At 42.7% G+C, this 20,990-nt stretch overlaps 1 long non-coding RNA gene across 1 annotated transcript in view; it reads left to right on the forward strand.

Annotated features, from left to right (window-relative positions):
• Window positions 1-8,186: 8,186 nt before the first annotated feature.
• LOC126354369 (uncharacterized) overlaps window positions 8,187-20,990 on the forward strand; it is a 931,233-nt gene continuing 918,429 nt past the window's right edge. Inside the window, exon 1 of the long non-coding RNA XR_007565308.1 lies at window positions 8,187-8,313. This is a non-coding gene — a long non-coding RNA (uncharacterized LOC126354369). The remainder of the gene's footprint in view (window positions 8,314-20,990) is intronic.

Here is a 20,990-nt window from a genome sequence, read left to right on the forward strand (position 1 = left end):
GAAACATTTCAGATGTGCTGCTGCAGACGAACGTTGAAAATTAGGTGGACTGATGAGGTAAGGAATGAAGATCTTCTTAGAATCGGCGAGGAAAGGAATGTATGGAAAACGCTGTCAGGAAGAGACAGGATGGTAGAACATCTGTTAAGGTGGTATGTAATGTATTTTGGTCCAAAAAATCGATATTTCGAAAATATTATTTTCTTGGTCTTCTACATAGTTTAGTCTATGTTGTGTGTGAATTTTATTGTGATAGCAACTTTAGAAATGCCATGAAATGGTTAAACTGATTAACTCTGCACTAGTGGCAACTCCCACCTTTTCCGACATTTAGGAAACTGGCTGCTTCACGGAATTTTTGTCAGTGTGAAGACTATTTTCTTTCTATATCTTTGGCTTACATATATCTCTCTGGTTGGCATATATATCTTTGCCTGAAAACTTTCTTGCATGTGGTTTATTTACGTTTTGACAATACTAACACATACTAGTAGGTGGAGAATTGAATTCGCAAACTTACATGGAAGTCAAGATTTATGCATAATGGGTGGTGGAAAAACTGTGTTTAGGAAACGGAGGTTTCAGGGAAATCGGTTTACCAACAAAAAAAAAAAAAAAGAGGAAGCAGCTCGAAATGAAGAACATAAGCTCTCAGCTTCAGCATCGAAACTTGGGACAGGAGAATTTTACAGGTTCGTGAATGATGTTGATATAGATTCCACTTTTTGATTTAGAGCTTTTCTGCCAGGCTATAAAGTTTTTATGTTCATGCATTAGCTGTAAAAATACGGAATGCATGATTGTTGTTGAAGAAAGAATAGTGGGAAAAGCTTGTGATTTTAAATTAATTTGTAATTCGTGTGGCTATGAATTTTCATTTTCCTCCTCCGAAAAAACTGACACTGGTACCTATGAAAGCAATTTCAGGTTATCATCTGCTCTGAGATGCCTTGGACAGGGCAGGGAAGGAGGTAATTTATTGTGTGGTTTTCTTAACATACCTCTACCTTGTGCAAGGTTTGAAAAAATACTGCCAAAGTTTCTAAGAAGAAAGCAGGGAGGAACTGGTGGAAGTAAACCAAAGAGAAATAGGTCCTGGGGTAGTTATTCATGACAGTGAATCTCCTACAAATGTTACTGACCCGTGTGTGTCTGTAGATGGGACGTGGATGAAAAGGGGTAATACATCTCTGTGTGGAGTTGCACCTGTTATTGGTATTGACTCAGGTAATGATTTATATGTAGAAATTATGTCTAAATACTGCCAGCAGGAACAAGGAAAATGTCCAAGAATGAAGACAATGAGAAACTGTGAGAATGAAAGGATGCAGTAGCATGCTCTAAAAATTGTAGTGGCTCAAGTGGGGGCATGGAGGATGCTGCAGTTGTGAGGATATTCTCTAGATCAGAGGAAAATATAGTGTTAGATATAATAAATACCTTGGTGACTGGGACTACTCTTCTTTCAAAGCTGTAACAGATAAAAACCCATACAACACAACAATAGAAAAGTTGGAATGTGTTGGCCACATCGGAAAGAGGTATGGTGGTAGGCTTCGTCGTTTGATGAAAGAGATAGGTGAAGTACTTGAGGATGGAAAGCCATCAGGAGAAAAAGGCAGGCTTACTCTGAAAGAAACTTATTCTCTTCGGTTAATTATGGGAGCGCAACCAGGAAAAACACACAATAATTTACAGGCAATGAGGCTTGCTGTGTGGGCATTTTTTTCCACAAACTATCCCCTGACTAAACACCAATGCACAATCTGTGTCCGAAAGACAACTGGTGTACGTTCAACAACAGAAATGAGACGTATTCCCATAAACACTCATTACCAGAACTTGTTATAAATACAATGAATCAAACACTCAGGTTTCTCGTTAATACAAAGACACAAAATGCAAATGAAAGCCCCAATAATTTAATTTGAATTAGATTCTCAAAAAGGACATTATGTAGACTTGAAGTACTGAAAATAGGGGTCTATGATGCAGCTTTATGTTACAATAACAGAAACAATGGCAGAATTGAAGTGCTGAAGAGACCTGGTACAGATCCTGATCGACGAGAGCAGGGTCAAGAAGCCTAACAGATCGGTGTCTTACCTGCAAATACAGTCCAAGCTGATTAGAAGAGAAGAGAAGATAACCCTGGAGGATGAGGAGTATCAGTAGGATGATTTTAAAATTGAAGTAAACTTATTACATGTAGAAGTAAGAGAAGAAAATTTTTGAACCTCATTTTCTCTGTTCCACATTTTTTACGTAATTAGAAGCCTTTTCTGAAAAATTATATGCGCTAATGCTTTGAACTTTACAGGAACTGTTCGCAACGTGTTGCTGTCTCCCTGTAACTAAAAAATACGAGATCCTGCGATTACATTCTGATTTTTAGATGATTGTACGTAGAAAAAAACTTAATTTTGTATGTGCAAAATTAAAAACTCTGTTAATGATAGAATTTGTACCATAAATGTTAACTGTAGTTCAGTGGTCTTATAACCTTCTTGAGACACTACAATAATATTTTTTAGATTAATTGCAGGATCAGAATTTGAGTTATGGCTTTTTATAAAAAAAACAATAAACAATTAAAAATTCAGATTTCTGGCAAAATATAAATCCTGCTTATTTTATTATATTTTTCCGTTAAATCACTGTTCTTCTGATTCACACATGAAAAATTTTAGATTTGTGCATTAACAAATAAAGATGTAATGATTTTTTGAATAAATGTTTACATTTTGCGTTTCATCCCCTTTAAAATATCCGTAGTACTAGAGGGAGATGTAGAGGTTAAAAACTGTAGAGGAAGGTAGCAAATAGAGGACATATGCTGCAATTGATACCCTGCGGTAAAAAGCTTGGTACAGTAGAGGAATTCGTGACGGTGCGCAACAAACCAATCATACGACTGATGGCTAAGAAAAGAGTCACTGGTTGGTTGGTTGTTTTGGAGGAGTGTACCGAACACCGAGATCATCGGTCCCGTCGTATTAGGGAAGGTTGAGAAAGGAAGTCGCCGTGGTCTTTCAAAGGAACCGCCCCGATATTTGCCTGAAGCGATCTAGGGAAATCACGGAGAAAATCTAAATCAGATTGGCCTTTAAAAAAATAAAAATAAAAAAGCGTTGTCTGCCTGTAGTAGCATGGAAGTTATTTCCTGATGTCTTAACCTACACCAGAATCCGGTCCCTTCTTCACGTCAATGTTTTCCATGTGACGCTTTCTTCGCCGGTTTAGCGGAGAACCTAGTTTTCGACATCCTTTTATACCACCAGCTCACAAACACTTTGCTTCTCTTCTTTTCCAGTTTTCGCACTTCCCATGTTTCCATTCCATACAATGTTGCGATACTGACTTACTTTCTCAGAAATCCTTCCTCAAATTAAGTTCGATGTTTCTTACTAGTAAGTTTATTTGGGTCAGCAATTCTCTCTTTTCATGTGCTAGTCTGCTTTTTGTGTCCTCATTGCTACACGTACTATTGCCTCACTCCGTCCACTTCGTCGTAACCAATTTTGATGTTAAGTTTCTCGTCAATATCATCTCTGATACTCCTCATTACTTTTGTTCTTCTTTAGTTTACTGTGAATCCATATTCTGTTTTGGTAAGACCATTATGTTCAACAAGTCATGAAGTTCTCCTTCACTTGCACTGAAGGTAGCATTACCATCACCGAATATCATTCTTAATATCGTTACACTCTGAAGTTTAATCCCACTCTTCGATGTTTCTTTTGTAGGAGAATTGATTTTTGTGCTACGTCTAGATTCCTCAGCCGAAGTTTGTTTATCGTCAAAGAAACGTCGAGCGAAGAACCCGACACGGAATCCAACATGCAGTTTGTCAACAACTGGGCACGAAAGCCTCAACAACATTCACTTATTTCTGAGCCTAGCGCGCTTAGGTATGTATTGAAAGCGTGATTTTACCTCCTTGCCTCAGTACCCAAGCAACCGTCTCCTTAGCGTCCCGGCAGAGGGTATGCGCCGCCTGTTCCGAGCCCACTTAACAGCGGTGCGTGTCAGCTCGTTCTCAGTGGTTTACGGATAGTAGCTGAGAGATGGCTATCCAAGGGCTACAGCTGGCAGTCATGTGGACGCTATACGAAACTGCCGGAACTGAATATCGTGTGTTACTGATCTGTCAGTTTACGTGACTGGCAAACATGACACTCGGATTTGCTGGAAGACAGCCATGTTAATCTGTCTGCTGTTAACAAATCTACAGACATCACGGGTGGAATGTAATGCCTGAGCTGTTGGTCTTGCTGAGTAGTGTGTAGAAATGCGGAGTTATGCGCTGTGCCATATGATTCATTGTACGGTGTATTTTACGCTTGAGTTAACCCCTGTGTTCCCTAAAGGGCTTACAGGTTGTCCTGGTTGACATCGGTAAAATTTTGTTTAACTGTTGTGTCTGTCCATCGAGTTTGGGTCCAGTTTGTAAATTACAAAAAATTGTTTGCCCTGACTTGGCACTCAGCATTAACTTTATTGCCTTAAAGGCGTTTTTTTATTTTTATTTTTTTATGAATACCCTCTTTTAGGGAACTTGCCTGACTAATCTCAATCCAAAAATCATGCTACGTACATTTCTGGCTGTTTCTTTTGCTTATATGTGCTTTTACCAGGCTCCATATAATATATTTCACGTTGTTTGTAGTTGTTCATTGCCTCTTCTGATTTACTGCGTTTATAGAGGTTAAAAGAACCGTCAGCTAAGTATTTTGATGGTTCTAATACGTGTTGGGAACATGAGTTAATGAAAATGTTTTCGTGTCTCCTAGCAGTAACTGAAGTTATACTGGGGTTAGTTGGATTTATTTAGTAAACAAAAGCACCCCAGTGAGGTCAGTGTTCACACAATTTAATCACTCCTATTTTTAATCTAAAACTCACATGTTAAATATTTATTGCTAATGTTTGTCTTCATCTGAGCACATTCTTTACTGTTGCTCATTTGTTTCCTACCTGTACTAATCATAAGTAACGTTTATTCATATTGGATTTATTATTATGGAACAGATTCACTCTTCATTCAGTTAAAGAAATACAAGATGATTCAGAAAGAGAGAACAGATTTCAATTGTTTACTTCAGAGAAACTATGACAGATAGAAATACTTTGAGCATGTCAATGAATAGACGAAGGTTCAAAGTTTTATGTTCGCAAAGATACAGTACTATGTACTCAATATGAGCACCGTGCTTTGCTTGAGAAACTTCGGAACAGCTTCTATTCCACACATGAATCAGAGGGTTCCTGTTTATTGATTATATAGCTTCTGTTACGTCCGCTGGGATGAAATTGCTGCAACTTGTAAGGCTTTATATGCAGGCGTCGTTGCTGAACACACCACATCGTTGTCTGTTGAAGGTGAAGTTTCTGGCCTACCCATCTTGTGGACTTGCGAGGGTTCCGTATGAACGCATCTCGGATACGCTCTCGACATTTTCATCAGACATGCGAGGCCGACAAGCGTTATTCCCATTGGGTATGCAAAACCACTACCCAAGAATTTTGTATGACAGCCATAAATCCACTTGTGCAGAGGCGGCTTCTTGCTGAAGCTATGACGGAGTCCACGATGCACTTGAACAGTGGACTGACCTCATCCAAATTCGAACACACCGAATTGATTTTTATTGTGATGTAGTCGCCATGTTGTTACAAACGAAGTACGGTGCACCTGCGTCAAAAGTTTTAACATTGCTCTATCGAGTGACATGCGCGAAGTGTTTCTTTTACACTGAAGAGCCAAAGAAACTGGTAGACCGGCCTAATATCTTGTAGGGCTCCCGCGAGCACGCAGAAGTGCCACAACACGACATGGCATGGAGTCGACTAATGTCTGAAGTAGTTCTGGAGGGTATTGGTACCATGAATCCTGTAGGGCTGTCCATAAATCCGTAAGAATACGAGGGGTGAAGATCTCTTCCGAAAGGCACGTATCAAGGCATTCCAGATATGCTTGATAATGTTCATGTCGAGAGAGTGTGGTGGCAAGCGCAAGTGTTTAAACTCAGAACAGTGTTCCTGGAGCCACTCTGTAGGAATTCTGGATATGTTGGGTGTTGCATTGTTTTGCTGGAATTTCCCAAGTCCGTCGGAATGTACAATGGACATGAATGGATGCAGGTGACCAGACAGGATGCTTACGTGCGTGTCACCTCTCAGAGTCGTATCTAGACGTATCAGAGGTCCTATATCACTCCAACTGCACACGCCCCATGCTATTACAGAGCCTCTACCACCTCTAACAGTCCCCTGCTGCCATACACGGTCCATGGATTCATGAGGTTGCCTCCTACGCTATACATCCATCCACTCGATACAATTTAAAACGAGACTTGTCCGACCAGGTAACAAGCTTCCAGTAATCAAAGTCCAATATCGGCGTTGACGGGCCCAGATGAGGCGTAAAGCTTTGTGTAGTGCAATCATCAAGAGTACACGACTAGGACTTCGGCTCTGAAAGCCCATATCGATGATGTGTCGTTGAATAGTTCGCACGCTACCTCTTGCTGATGGCCCAGCACTGAAATCTGCAGCAATTTGTGGAAGGGTTGCACCTCTGCCACGTTGAACGAATATCTTTAGTCGTCTTTGGTCCCGTTCTTGCAGTATCTTTTTCCGGCTGTACCAATGTCGGAGACTTGATGTGTTACCGGTTTCCTGATATTCACGGTAAAATGGTGGCACGGGAAAATCCCCACTTCATTGCTACCTTGGAGATGCTGTGTCCCATCACTCGTGCACTGACTATGGATGTAGGCGTCCAGACAGGATGCCTGCCTACGTGTCATCTGTCAGAGTCGTGTCTAGACGTATCAGGGGTCCCATATCAGTCCAACTGTGCACGCCTCACACCATTACAGAGACAGCTTGAACAGTCCCCTTCTTTTCTTTTCTTTCTCTGGGCCTTTGTCCCGCTTCCACGCGGGGTCGGCCGTGTTATTATTGATTTCGTAGCGTTAGTTGCAGAGGGTGGCCGGATGCCCTTCCTGCCATCACCCTGAACCCCCCCCCCCCCCCCCCGGGACGTAATTAGTGTACTCCAGCAGTCTGCGTCTAGTGTGAGCCATTGTATGGTGTGAAAGGTTTCAAATGTCTGCGAGTCGTGTAACTGAGACGGAATGTGGGGACCAGCCCAGTATTCACCTAGCGGGATGTGGAAAGCCGCCTAAAAACAACATGCAGGCTGGCCGGCATACCGGCCCTCGTCGTTAATGTTCCGGGTGGACTCTACCCGGGGCCAGCGCACCAACCCGAGTCTAGGAAGCAGCGCATTAGCCCTCTCGGCTACCCTCGTGGGTGACTATGACACCATCTTCAGACTCACTTAAATTATGATAACCTGCCATTGTAGCAGCATTAACAGATCTAACAACTGCGCCAGACACTTATTGTCTTATGTAGGTGTGGCCGACCGCAGCGCCGTATTCTACTTGACTACATATCTCTATATTTGAATACCCACGCCTATGCCAGTTTCTTTGACGTTTCAGTGTATTTCAGTTCCTTTTTTAACAATATAATGGCAATTTGTGGTTGACTGTAATTTTTATTATGGCCTGGCATCGAATCGCCCTGTCTCCTTGCTTACTATGTTTTTTCAATTTCAGTAATTACTTCTTGGATGTGCAGGTTTAACACTAGAGGCGAAGGAACACACCCGTCTTACAGCCTTCCTGATACGATGGCATCGTCAACGTCTACGTCGACATTATTATTAGCAACGTGGAACGACGTGTCTTCTGCTGTACAGCAACTTGCGGGATAGACGGGTTCAAAGGCGTGACGCAGTCAGATCCGCGGTGAGCGACGGGGACGCCACCGGCAGCTGAATCCTCGCCTCGCGAGCAGCAGCCCCGGGGCGGTCTTCTTGTACAGACCTGTTGGCGAAGACGGCCGAGTTTGACAGCGCCGTCTCGCCGCGAGGCACACGACGCGCGCCTCTCAAGGTGCGGGGGCGGGAACGTGAACGTGCCCACCCAGCTCCGGCGGCGGCGGCGGGCTCGGGTGACCTGTTGTGTGGGCGGCGGCGGCGGCGGCGGCGGCGGTGGCGGTGACCGCCCGGTCGATACAGCGGCAGAAGCAGCGGCGAGGCGAGCGCGGGAGGCGGCGCCAGCGCGCATGCGCGGCGGCGGGGGCGGCGGGAGCGTCGCCGCAGCCCTCAGTCAGTCCTGTCAGCGCGCGCGACCACGGCGACTCGCGGCGCGCCGTCCGCGACTCTGTCTCCCGGCGACGCCGAAGCGCGCGTCGCGACGCCAATCCCAGCCGGCGACGCCGCAGCCCGCCCAACCAGTAAGCAGCACGCTCTCTGCGTATGCGCCGGCTGGCCTCTCGCCTCTCTTTGGCAGCGGACCGGGCGTTTGTGGCCCGGTTATGAGCATCCACCTACTTGTGTCATTACAGAGTGTTCATAAAGTAACGCATATGCGTGTCCGTTACATCGTGCCAATACACGGCGCTCAAAAAATAACGCAACCTTACAGAGTCACAAATTTATTGACTCTCCCATTAAATTTCGGGCGAACTACCAGGTGTTAGTAAATTCCTGCCACGAAATTCCGGCCCAGAGTCTGCCAATCCTCTTCAGGAGTATCTAGTGCCGTTGCTGAAAGTGTTTCATAGTTGTAGCAGTGATGTTCCAGGGATTCGTGAGCACCTGTAAATGTAAGGAAGGAAGACACCCTCTGGGCCACTTCATTTAGTGTATTACGACAATGGCTTCGACCTATGCTATAGGTCATCATCAGATATTCACAGATTCTTGGAAGTGCTGGTCATCCACAGTGTGAAGATTAAGTTAAAACTTCCGAAGCTGTGATTTGCACAAATTCTGCAGTTTTAACTGAATCTCCGTCCTGCTGACCAGCTCCACTTTGCAGTAATTAGATGTATGAATCTGAAGATAATCAGTAGCAAAGATCGAATTGGCGTGATATGGGTATGCAACACATGTTGTTTTTCCGCCTCTTTTTACCACAGTTGCTTATATAGAAGTTGTGTAGGTTAATTACAGTTGCGAAAGAGGGTAATTATCATATACAGCTTGTATAATGTAACACGTTTCTATGCGGGTATGAAGAAGGCCATTACTGACCGAAATTAATTATCTAATTACTAACAAATATCGTGATCTACGACTGGAGATATAATACAGAAAATGTGGAAATCAGCTATTACTGTAAAAGATACGAAGTAACCCAGATGGTGTCTCTCTTCACTACTGTTGAAGGTAATCAAAGCTACTCTGTGTGATTCGCGTAACTGAATTCGGCATACGCTTTTACTGTACACATGGCTTAACGATACAACAATTCACGCGTCTACGGCGAGATGTCGATACCCAAAGAAGACGATATTTCGGCAAACCAGCACGTTGCTATCATCAGGTGTGCTGATGAACTCACTGCCTCGCACCTGGCACGCAATTTCCTTGAGTGATTGTGGCTACGTGGTCTTTTGTCGAAATTTTGTGCCCACTGCACATCGAGATACGGCCGTATACTCGAGAATTATTTTGTCATCAGTTGTGCAACACGTTTGTTGATGAACTGAGGTTACACTTCATTGAGTTCGTTTTTGCTGCTTGGGAGTGTGTGTGAGTGAATTTTGTAAGTGAAGTCCTTAACTTACCCAATAAGAAACAATCGAGAGGCTGTTGTCAGGAGTCTGAATGCCCACAAACTCGTAGAAATTACGTTTCATGAAAGTAGTGAAACAAAGGAAGCCATGGTGTAATGATCAGACACTGCGATGTCGTGCTGAAACAACGCTACTGTAGGTGGATTTCACGCGAAGTGTTGGCAAATAAGAATATGTGACAGCCAAGGTCGCTTGTTGTGATATTTTTGTTTTTATTTTATTTCCTGTGTGACCGGTGTCGGAGCTTCTCGACATAATATTAGTGTGCTTGAATCGCACAAACATAACAAGAGCACATTTCACAAGACGCCACATTGGCTTGTCAAGTACACAGAACAGTAAATAATAAGTCCATAGCACCATCAGTGTACCCTGGAGTGGAGACGAGTCCTTCAGTGGAGCCGTTATAGCTACCGCATATCAGAAGAAGATCCTAAGATGACACTGACACTGAGGAAATAAAGTAAAAATAAAAATGTTAAAACACGCTATCTTATTTACTGAATATCAGATCGTTGCCAGCAACATGTCCAGCTTTTGTTTACAAATAGTGACGTTATTTGTACGTAGTGCTCGGTGTTCACTGTGCCACCAACGAATGTGTTGAAGTCTCGCAGAGGGCATACATGCAGCTAATCAGGATTTTCCACAGACCAAATACTTGCATTCTGTGCATTCATGCTTTTATGAAAAATGCAACCACACCTCAGACCAAAACGTTATAACTGACAAGGGCGACTAATAGAGAGCTATATGTTATCTGTCTTCAGATAGCGACTCACGAGCAGAATGAGTTCTGTACAGACACTTCTTTAATACTTGCGCAGTGCCGTATGAACACTACCAACTAGAAGGCCAAAGTGGTTAGATGCGTGTCGCACAGGATTCACTCTGCTCGGGCAGCTTACATGTTGATCAACTTTTCTCTGTTAGCACTTTCAGTCAATAGCTTTTTGGCTGCATTTGTCACATTTGCCGTTTACTTAAGTTCGTCAGACAGTGACTTGATGGTGACCTTGTTTCGTGGATCTTTATCAGACTTTCCTGTTAGTTATTCTGAGCCATAACGTAACTAACATACCTAATGCACGTGATACAATCAATATTTTCGGCTGTAATGTTTCATCCATTTCATCTTCATTTAAATTAGAATGACACCTGCAAGATAACAGAAGAAGTCTTCTATAAGGTTGCGTCCATTGTTGGATGTCATGTATTTTCTATTACGTGGCGCTGAAGGACACTTAAATTATTCGCTCCAGCGATTAGAGTTCGCATTCACTCTTGACATTTCGAACTTCTCTGTGCGGTTCCTCACTACTTACTACTTACATAAGTCGCAATGACAAAATCGCATGCTCTCTACGACACCACCCGAACTGTCGGTCAATACGGTCACGTTCCCTAAAACCTTATGTTCTCTCGGAGTTTTCTTATTCTCCTTATACAGCCACTAGTCTGTTTTGGTTACCACCTACTTGTCCGAGCAGGGCACCGGCAGCCGCAGTATGGCAGGGTTCCTCGGAATGAATGGCGGCTTACAGGTGGCAGTGGGACGGAGTTGTACGCACCAGCTCGTCAGTTCTGGGTCGCGCGAAGCCGTACAGGCTGCTTCCGTGTTAGCAGCAACTATAGCGTTATATTGTTCCGAATACATTCCAGCGGCGTCGAATACTTCACTTTCACCGGCAGTTCCACTGCTACTAAGCTGCAATAGTTACCAGGTAGTTTCTCTCATGTGGATTTAGCGTTCGCTGCATTACTGTTGATGCGAAGTGTTTAGCAAACGTAAATGACAGAAGCACTGAGACGGAGGCGGCTGCGTAGGCAGTTTGCCTGATAACCTGTCTCTTAATATTTGTGGAAAAGTATTTAACACTCGTTCACAATATCACATGCCTATTCCGTAGGTGCTTCGAGCTTTACTGTGTGATGTATACGTCTGACATGGTCAATTATAATATCTTGCCGGCTATTACTGCATAATTTCTATAACCCGAACCTGTAGTTGTGATGCAATGTGAAGGTAAAATACAGCAGGAGATTCCTATAATTATTACTTATTCCTTCTTTCCTGAATATGGCGGCTGTGTGTTCTGTGCCGAACTTATAGTCTCAGTCACTGACATAGAAAAATAGGTGAATAACGCTCGCCAATGCGAGTTGTCTGTAACCATATAGTGAAAGACAAGTGTCACGTCTGATGCACAGAGACACAATTATCGAACTAAATGAAAAAAGCAAATTAGTTGAAAACTACGCTGTGTACATGCCTTTATTCAAATTGTCGACGTAGCCACAGATATTCGGATTTAGGTTACGACATGTTCGATATGTCTGCCACTATTGACGACGATGTGGCGCAGACGAATATCGAAATTCTGCATGACCCGCTGAAGTGTTGGAACATCGAAGCTGTCGATGACCCCCTCAATGGCTGTTTTCAGCTCGGCAATGGTTTTCGTGTTATTTCTGTACACCTTGTCTTTAATATGGCCGCTTGCGAAGTGGCCGTGCGGTTCTAGGCGCTACAGTCTGGAATCGCGAGACCGCTGCGCTCGCAGGTTCGAATCCTGCCTCGGGCATGGATATGTGTGATATCCTTAGGTTAGTTAGGTTTAAGTAGTTCTAAGTTCTAGGGCACTGACGACCACAGCAGTTAAGTCCCATAGTGCTCAGAGCCATTTGAACCATTTTTTTTTAATATAGCCCTGCAGAAAGGAGTCACATGTCTTTAGGTCCCATGCTAGTGGCCTCTAGGTACCCCAGAACCAGAATGCGGTCCCCAAAGTGCTCCTCCAGGACATGAAACACTCTCCTGCTTCGAGAGGGTGGAGTTCCGTCGTGTATGGACAATACATCGTCGAAATCAGGGTCACTTTGGAAATGGGGATGAAATCATCTTCCAAAACCTTCACGTGCCGTCCGCTAGTCACCGTTCCATCAAGGAATATCCCACAGATTATTCCTGAACAGGACATTGCACACCACACTGTCACCCGTTGAGGGTGAAGAGACTTCTTGACCGCGAAATGCGGATTTTCAGTCCCTCTAATGCGCCAATTTTGCTTATTGAGGAACCAATCCAACTGAAAGTGGCCTTCGTCACTAAACGAAACGACAATAGCATACTAATTCCCAGCATGCCGCGCGGGCAGCCCTGCAGTTTCAACGTCCTACCGCAAACCGTTAAGAAGTTATAACGATTTTATTTCATATAGTTCAATAATATTGTCATCCTGTGTATCTGTAGATTTTACGTCCACATTCTGTGCCTGTGCGCTGTCTTCTTATTTTGCTGGTTGCTTTGTTTGATGCTAACTCTGAAACCACACTGAGATTCGAATATGGCAATCGTGTAGTGTAACCAGCAGTGAAATAAAAATCTCTGTACCACAAAGCGCAAGAGAAAAAGATAGTAAAAAGTAAAATTAAACAAGGAGGAATAGTGGGTTTGTCGATTTGCTTGGCTGTGGATATGAAGTAATACAAAAAATATTTTCGTTCCGCTCTATTGAGGTGCGCTACGGACATAATGCGCCAAAGGAATACGACTCATGGATCGATGGCGCTGTGGAAGATCTGTGAACGATGGCTGTATTCGTCAGCTTCTCTTCTGACTTCAAATAGCCTCGCCAATAACCATTTCTAAGCAAAACTGCTGGGGGCCCCTGGCCTTAACGCCTCACCTTTTTCTCGTTTTGTTAAGTTGCAGCATATGTATTGTGAGTCTGCCATTGGTACAATATTGAGGCGATGTGTATGCGGTCGTCAGCAGTATCGCATAAGAGGAAATGTCGGGCGGACAAGTCAAGAGCGCCCATGCGATAGCTTGTCGAGGGGAGGAAAGAGATAGACCTGGGATATGGAGTATGGAGTATTTTTAATATTTTGGAGAACGAATGACGACTTGCTAGTAACCACAAAAAAGGTCACGGTTCCGACACTGTTAGAAACCTGTGTAATACCGACTTTTAAATTATTTCCTTGAAAGAAAAACACTTCACTACACCATACGTTTCCCTTTCCCTGAAATCTGGGATGGGGAAAAATTTGGAAATTTATGGTCTTACGGGACCAAACTGCTGAGGCCATCGGCCACTAAGCTTTCGCACTACTTAATCTAATTTACGCTAAAGACAACACACACACCCATGCCCAAGGGAGGACTCGAACCTCCGGCGGGGGGAGCCGCACAGACCGTCTGTGATGGCAGGCAGGTGGGGGGGGGGGGGGGGGGGGGGAGGAGCAGGGGGGAAGCGTACCCCTCGCTCTCGCGTGTGGGCGCCCTTGGTACAAGTGCTGTGCGTGGGAGATGGATAACTAGTGTGAAATGTAGGCTGGTTGCTGAAACAGCATACCTCATTTAAGTGACAGATTCTTCAAGCTGGATCTGAGCAAACATCGACTAACTTATCTGACCAGCTTCTAAATGCGTCCACGATTTTCACCGCTTTTCGTACACAACACATGCCATGTAAACATACTAAAGTGGCAAATGTTTATGCAAAAAGTATGATAAGTCTTGAATATTTCTCTGATATTCAGGCGGATGGCGTCTTCCAAAAGCTGCGATATTTCGGAAAGCTGAGTTCTTTGCCCTCTTCAGGCGTCCTTGCTACGGGAGAGGAGGGGTGGGGTTAAAGAGGACATAAAGTCGGCATCCATGAGAGATCAAGTAGACTACTAGACTCTATGGACTCCTGAAGATGGCAAGAAGTCTATTAACCGAAGTATCGCTCGTGTTGGACGACGCTACCCGGCTGAATACACGAAAAGTATTCAAGATTTCCGTACGCCTTAAAAATTTAAAATCACGTAGGCCTATTGTAAATGGTTTATTGATCACGCGACTTCATTTCTCTTTTATCTTCCTATCATTTATATATAAGAACAATGATGATCTGAGGTATTTTATTGGCAAAGAACTTGGTAAGTCCATGTTGTTGTTGTTGTTGTGGTCTTCAGTCCTGAGACTGGTTTAATGCAGCTCTCCATGCCACTCCATCCTGTGCGAGCTTCTTCTTCTCCCAGTACCTACTGAAACCTACATCCTTCTGAATCTGCTTAGTGTATTCATCTCTTGGTGTCACTCTACGATTTTTACCCTCCACTCTGCCCTCCGATACTAAATTGGTGATCCCTTGATGCCTCAGAACATGTCCTACCAACCGATCCCTTCTTCTCGTAAAGTTGTGCCACAAACTTCTCTTCTCCCCAATCCTATTCAATACCTCCTCGTCAGTTATGTGATCTACCCATCTAATCTTCAGCATTCTTCTGTAGCACCACATTTCGAAAGCTTCTATTCTCTTCTTGTCCAAACTTTTTATTGTCCATGTTTCACTTCCATACATGACTACACTCCATACAAATACTTTCAGAAACGATCTCCTGACACTTAAATCTATACTCGATGTTAACAAATTTCTCTTCTTCAGAAACGCTCCCCTTGCCATTGCCAGTCTACATTTTATATCCTCCCTACTTCGACCATCATCAGTTATTTTGCTCCCCAAACAGCAAAACTCCTTTACTACTTTAAGTGTCTCATTTTCTAATCTAATTCCCTCAGCATCACCCTACTTAATTTGACTACATTCCATTATCCTCGTTTTGCTTTTGTTGATGTTCATCTTATACCCTCCTTTCAAGACACTGTCCATTCCGTTAAACTGCTCTTCCAAGTCCTTTGCTGCCTCTGACAGAATTACAATATAATCGGTGAACCTCCAAATTTTTATTTCTTCTCCCTGGATTTTAATACCTACTCCGAATTTTTCTTTTGTTTCCTTTACTGCTTGCTCAATATACAGATTGAATTACATCGGAGAGAGGCTACAACCCTGTCTTACTCCCTTCCCAACAACTGCTTCCCTTTCATGTCCCTCGACCCTTATAATTGCCATCTGGTTTCTGTACAAATTGTAAATAGCCTTTCGCTCCCTGTATTTTACCCCTGCCACATATAGAATTTGAAAGAGAGTATTCCAGTCAACATTGTCAAAAGCTTTCTCTAAGTCTTCAAATGCTAGAAACGTAGGTTTGCCTTTTCTTAATCTTTCTTCTAAGATAAGTCGTAAAGACAGTATTGCCTCACGTGTTCCAGTATTTCTACGGAATCCAAACTGATCTTCCCCGAGGTCGGCTTCTACTAGTTTTTCCATTCGTCTGTAAAGAACTCGTGTTAGTATTTTGCAGCTGTGGCTTATTAGACTGATTGTTCGGTAATTTTCACATATGTCAACACCTGCTTTCCTTGGGATTGGAATAGTTCTGTTCTTCTTGAAGTCTGAGGGTATTTGCCTGTCTCATACATCTTTCTCACCAGATGGTAGAGTTTTGTCAGGACTGGCTCTTCCAAGGCCGTCAGTAGTTCCAATGGAATGTTGTCTACTCCAGGGGCCTTGTTTCGACTCAGGTCTTTCAGTGCTCTGTCAAACTCTACACGCAGTATCGTATCTCCTATTTCATCTTCATCTACATGCTCTTCTATTTCCATAATACTGTCCTCAAGTACATCGCCTTTGTATAGACGCTCTATATACTCCTTCCACCTTTCTGCTTTCCCTTCTTTGCTTAGAACTGGGTTTCCATCTGAGCTCTTGATGTTCATACAAGTGGCTCTCTTATCTCCAAAGGTCTCTTTAATTTTCCTGTAGGCAGTATCTATCTTACCCCTAGTGAGAGAAGCCTCTACATCCTTACATTTGTCCTCTAGCCATGCCTGCTTAGACATTTTGCACTTCCTGTCGATCTCATTTCTGAGACGTTTGTATTCCTTTTTGCTTGCTTCATTTACTGCATTTTTATATTTTCTCCTTTCATCAATTAAATTTAGTATTTCTTCTGTCACCCAAGGATTTCTACTAGCCCTCGTCTTTTTACCTACTCGATTCTCTGCTGCCTTCACCACTTCATCCCTCAAAGCTACCCATTCTTCTTCTACTGTATTTCTTTCCCCTATTACTGTCAATTGTTCCCTTATGCTCTCCTTGAAACTCTGTACAACCTCTTGTTCTTTCAGTTTATCCAGGTACCATCTCCTTAAATTCCCACCTTTTTGCAGTTTCTTCAGTTTTAATCTACAGTTCATAACCAATAGATTGTGGTCAGAGTCCACATCTGCCCCTGGAAATGTCTTACAATTTAAAACTTGGTTCCTACATCTCTGTCTTACCATTATATAATCTATCTGATACCTTTTAGTATAGTCCATAGCTTTAGAAATTGATTCAAATGACGGTAGAGGCAGTACCAATGTTTTAAAGAAAATTTTCGGATGATATATCTAGTATGAGGTCACGTAGCACTCGTCAGATCCCAGTCTGCTTCTTACGTATTGTTTCCGAGGCAAGAAATTCAGTCGCACCTTCAGTGCGTATATATATGGGAACGCATGTGAACGAATATGCAGTGTGTGCACGTAACACGGACATAACAAATATTTCATACACGGTTAAACAGTTACATGTGTCGAAACGCGCGCCCGTATCTCGTGGTCGTGCGGTAGCGTTCTCGCTTCCCACGCCCGGGCTCCCGGGTTCGATTTCCGGCGTGGTCAGGGATTTTCTCTGCCTCGTGGTGGCTGGGTGTTGTGTGGTGTCTGTGTCTTTAGGTTACTTAGGTTTAAGTAGTTCTACGTTCTAGGGGACTGATAACCATAGATGTTAAGTCCCACAGTGCTCAGAGCCTTTTGAAATTTTTTTTGTCGAAACGCGGTTTTGAACACACGGTACTACGCGAAAAAACAGAATATTTTCATCTATAGTTATTGCTTAAGTCTACTTGAATTAGCCAGATACTTGAGGGAGTATAGTGTCCTAACCGGACCAATGTACCTTTTTTTGATACTTCAGAGCTGTTTGAAAGAGGCGAATAATAACGTAAAGATTTTAATCTTTAAAGCGTGCAAGGTACGAGTAGTAGTGAATAACAAGACAACGGCCACCTCGTACGCCTCCTTGCAGTTTTAACTTCGCATAATAGGTTTGCAAAGGTGTCGTGGCGATGAGGTCTCTCTTCAAACTCCTACTTATCCAGTCTACCGTTACGAAAAACCTGTCAGCAAATTTTAGAAAGCGTGTTCTTATTATTCTCCTCTTTTCAAGAGATTTAAGATACCAATTGAAAAAAAAAAGTTATTCAGTACAAAAGTGAAGTTACGGTGGGGGTCCTTATCTCCGTTGGTAAAGAGGTATTTACCGAAGAAAATAGTCGCTGCTTTGAGCACATTCCCTTGTCAACACCAGTAGCCTTATAGCCAGACACCTTCTAATTATCTTTCAATTCGTCATTCATTTTCCACTTTTTTAATAAAATGTAAATGTCATGTGGGTAGGGCCTCCCGTCGGATAGACCGTTCGCCGGGTGCAGATCTTCAAGTCTTTCGAGTTGACGCCACTTCGGTGACCTGCGTGTCGATGGGGATGAAATGGTGATGATCAGGGCAACACAACATCCAGTACCTGAGTGGAGAAAATCTCCGACCCAGCCGGGAATCGAACCCGGGCCTTTAGGACTGATATTCTGTCGCACAGACCATTCAGCTACCGGCGGCGGACAATTTATTAATGTGCCACATACTTACTTTCAATTATCAGTTGCAATCGCGGTTTTCGTTAACATTGCCACTCTAGTTTCGGTTATTAATCTCATCAGAGGTCTACAGTAATAACAGGAATTAATCTCATGCGAGAGGTATAGCAATATATGAAATAAAAAATAATTTTTTCACAGAAAAAACAGACCTTTAGATACATCAGTAATGGACCACGAAAGCCTGTCGTCTTTTCTGCATCATAGTTATGCCATTATTAGTTTAAAGGCGTCTTCTTCACGTAAAACACAACGTAAACAATAATTGCCCAAGCACCCAGCATATAACAAAGAAAATTCATGACCTTCGCCAACTGCATTCATTAGAATCTGCTGCACCACACAGAACATGTAATGGATATTGATTAGTAGCAGCTGCACTCAGATCTATGTCACGAAAGTTCAAAATATTCATCCATTCGCCACTGTTCTCCTCGCTAAAAGAAACGACAGATGCCTCTGGTTTCTAAGAACTTCCAGTAATTTTATACCTATGATTGATAATATTTATTTTCTCGCCTTGCCGAAAAATGTGGAAATATATTGAAAAAATGAATATAGGGATGTAAGCGCTAGTACTAGAACGTTCCTGTCTTCAACACATAATAATAATTCGTGGGTGGGGAAAGTGTGGAGGAAAGAAAGTACAATTTCTTACAGAATAAAGGTCTTATTAACCACCAAACATCTGGTATTACCACATTATAGTGCGAACTACTAACTGAGAGTGTGGCTTGTAAGAAGGAAAAAACGAAGATGGAGTAGGGTTTAACGCTCCGGCGACGGAGCACAAGCTCGGATTGTCTCAAGGATGGGAAAGGAAGTCGGTCGTGACTTTTAAATGAACTATCCTAGCTTTCACCTGTATTTACAGAGGGAAATCGTGGAAAACTTAAATCTGGCGTGCTGGGCTCTGATTTGGACCGTCGTCCTCCCAAATACGAGTCCAGCGGGCTTGTAAGAGATCATTGTATGTATATGCTGCCGTGGTTAGATAGCTCACTCAGTAAGACCAATGTCTCGTTAGGCAAGGTTCTAGGTTCGATTACCGATCTGAGCCACAGGTATAAACTTTCAGATGGGTTCATATAACTGAAAAGTGGCATATTACCGCCTTGAGCTGTTGGTAAAATTCTTTTTTTATACAACTAGTTTCAGTCGTCTGGATGTCATCAGGTTCCTAAAAGAATTCGTAGCATCACGTTAGACGAGATACAAAATTATTATCGTGAGATGACACAACCTTGAATTACACACGGTTCTCATATTTTAATATAATTTAAAACATATTACGATATGAGAACAGTGCATAATTCATGGTTTTATCACTTGACGATAATGATTTTATATTTCGCCTAACGTGGTGCCGTGAATTCTTTTATGATGGTGAGACAACTGAAAGTGGTTATGTGAATAAAGAATTTTGCCAATACCTGTAGGAGGTAATATGACATCTTTCAAATATGTAAGAGATATGGAGCATCATCTCCTGAAGATATATTGGTATCATACATTATCTTGTTTCATCTTGTTCATCAAGAACGATGTTTCAAAAGTTTCAGTTATTTACGGAACGTTATGCGTGCCAAAGTCGCATGATGCTCCGTACATAGACGCGATTGCTACGTCCTAACACTGGAAGATCATTAAACTATTTCAATTTATGCTGACGTGAGCTGTGTCTTGGACAGCTCCAATGGCCTCAGAAATGTAATACCGAAGATTTTTATATAAATTAAAAAAGATGGAAAGAATTGGCAACGAGCGATTAGGACTCGCGCTATCAGGGTTCCGTACAAATTTAATTATGTGTATAGACAGTACGTCGATTCCAGGAATCGACAATTTCGACGAGTTTTGCCTGTTATCGACATTGATATTTGTAAGATATCGGTCGCTGGAATAAGACAACGGAATATTCTGTGCAGTTTATTTACAGAATAGCAATTTTAGGTTTTTTTCTTTATTTGTACTGTGAAACCTAGCGTTTTGTCACAGTGAGTTTGCGAGTATCAAAATATGTGACTTAAGTGGCTGCTTTTGATTGCAATGACTCAGAAGCTTAAGATTTTTACACCGGCAATGGACGACAGACCTTACTACGTGACACAAATTTCAAATTGATACGTCTGTCCGTTTTCGAGAAAAAGGGGTTTCCGCAAACGGACGGTCAGGCAGTTGGATAACATATAATAGTTTTTTTCGTCTGAGGTAATTACAGATTAACAATTCCCGGATTTTTTCCTGTAGTTGCACATTGAAACATTATTTCTCGTCGAATTTCATGATTCTAGGTAAACGGGAAGTTGTTGTTGCTGTTGTGGTCTTCAGTCCTGAGACTGGTTTGATGCAGCTCTCCATGCTATTCTATCCTGTGGAAGCTTCTTCAACTCCCAGTACTTACTGCAACCTATATCCTTCTGAATCTGCTTAGTGTATACATCTCTTGGTCTCCCTCTACGATTTTTACCCCCCAGGCTGCCCTCCAATGCTAAATTTGTGAACCCTTGGTGCCTCAGAACATGTTCTACCAACCGGTCCCTTCTTCGTGTCAAGTTGTGCTACAAACTCCTCCCGAATTCTATTCAATACCTCCTCATTAGTTATGTGATCTACCAATCTAATCTTCATCATTCTTCTGTAGCTCCACATTTCGAAAGCTTCTATTCTCTTCTTGTCCAAACTATTTATCGTCCATGTTTCACTTCCATACATGGCTACACTCGATACAA

This window comes from Schistocerca gregaria, chromosome 3, assembly GCF_023897955.1.
Source record: "Schistocerca gregaria isolate iqSchGreg1 chromosome 3, iqSchGreg1.2, whole genome shotgun sequence".
Classification (NCBI taxonomy): domain Eukaryota; kingdom Metazoa; phylum Arthropoda; class Insecta; order Orthoptera; family Acrididae; genus Schistocerca; species Schistocerca gregaria.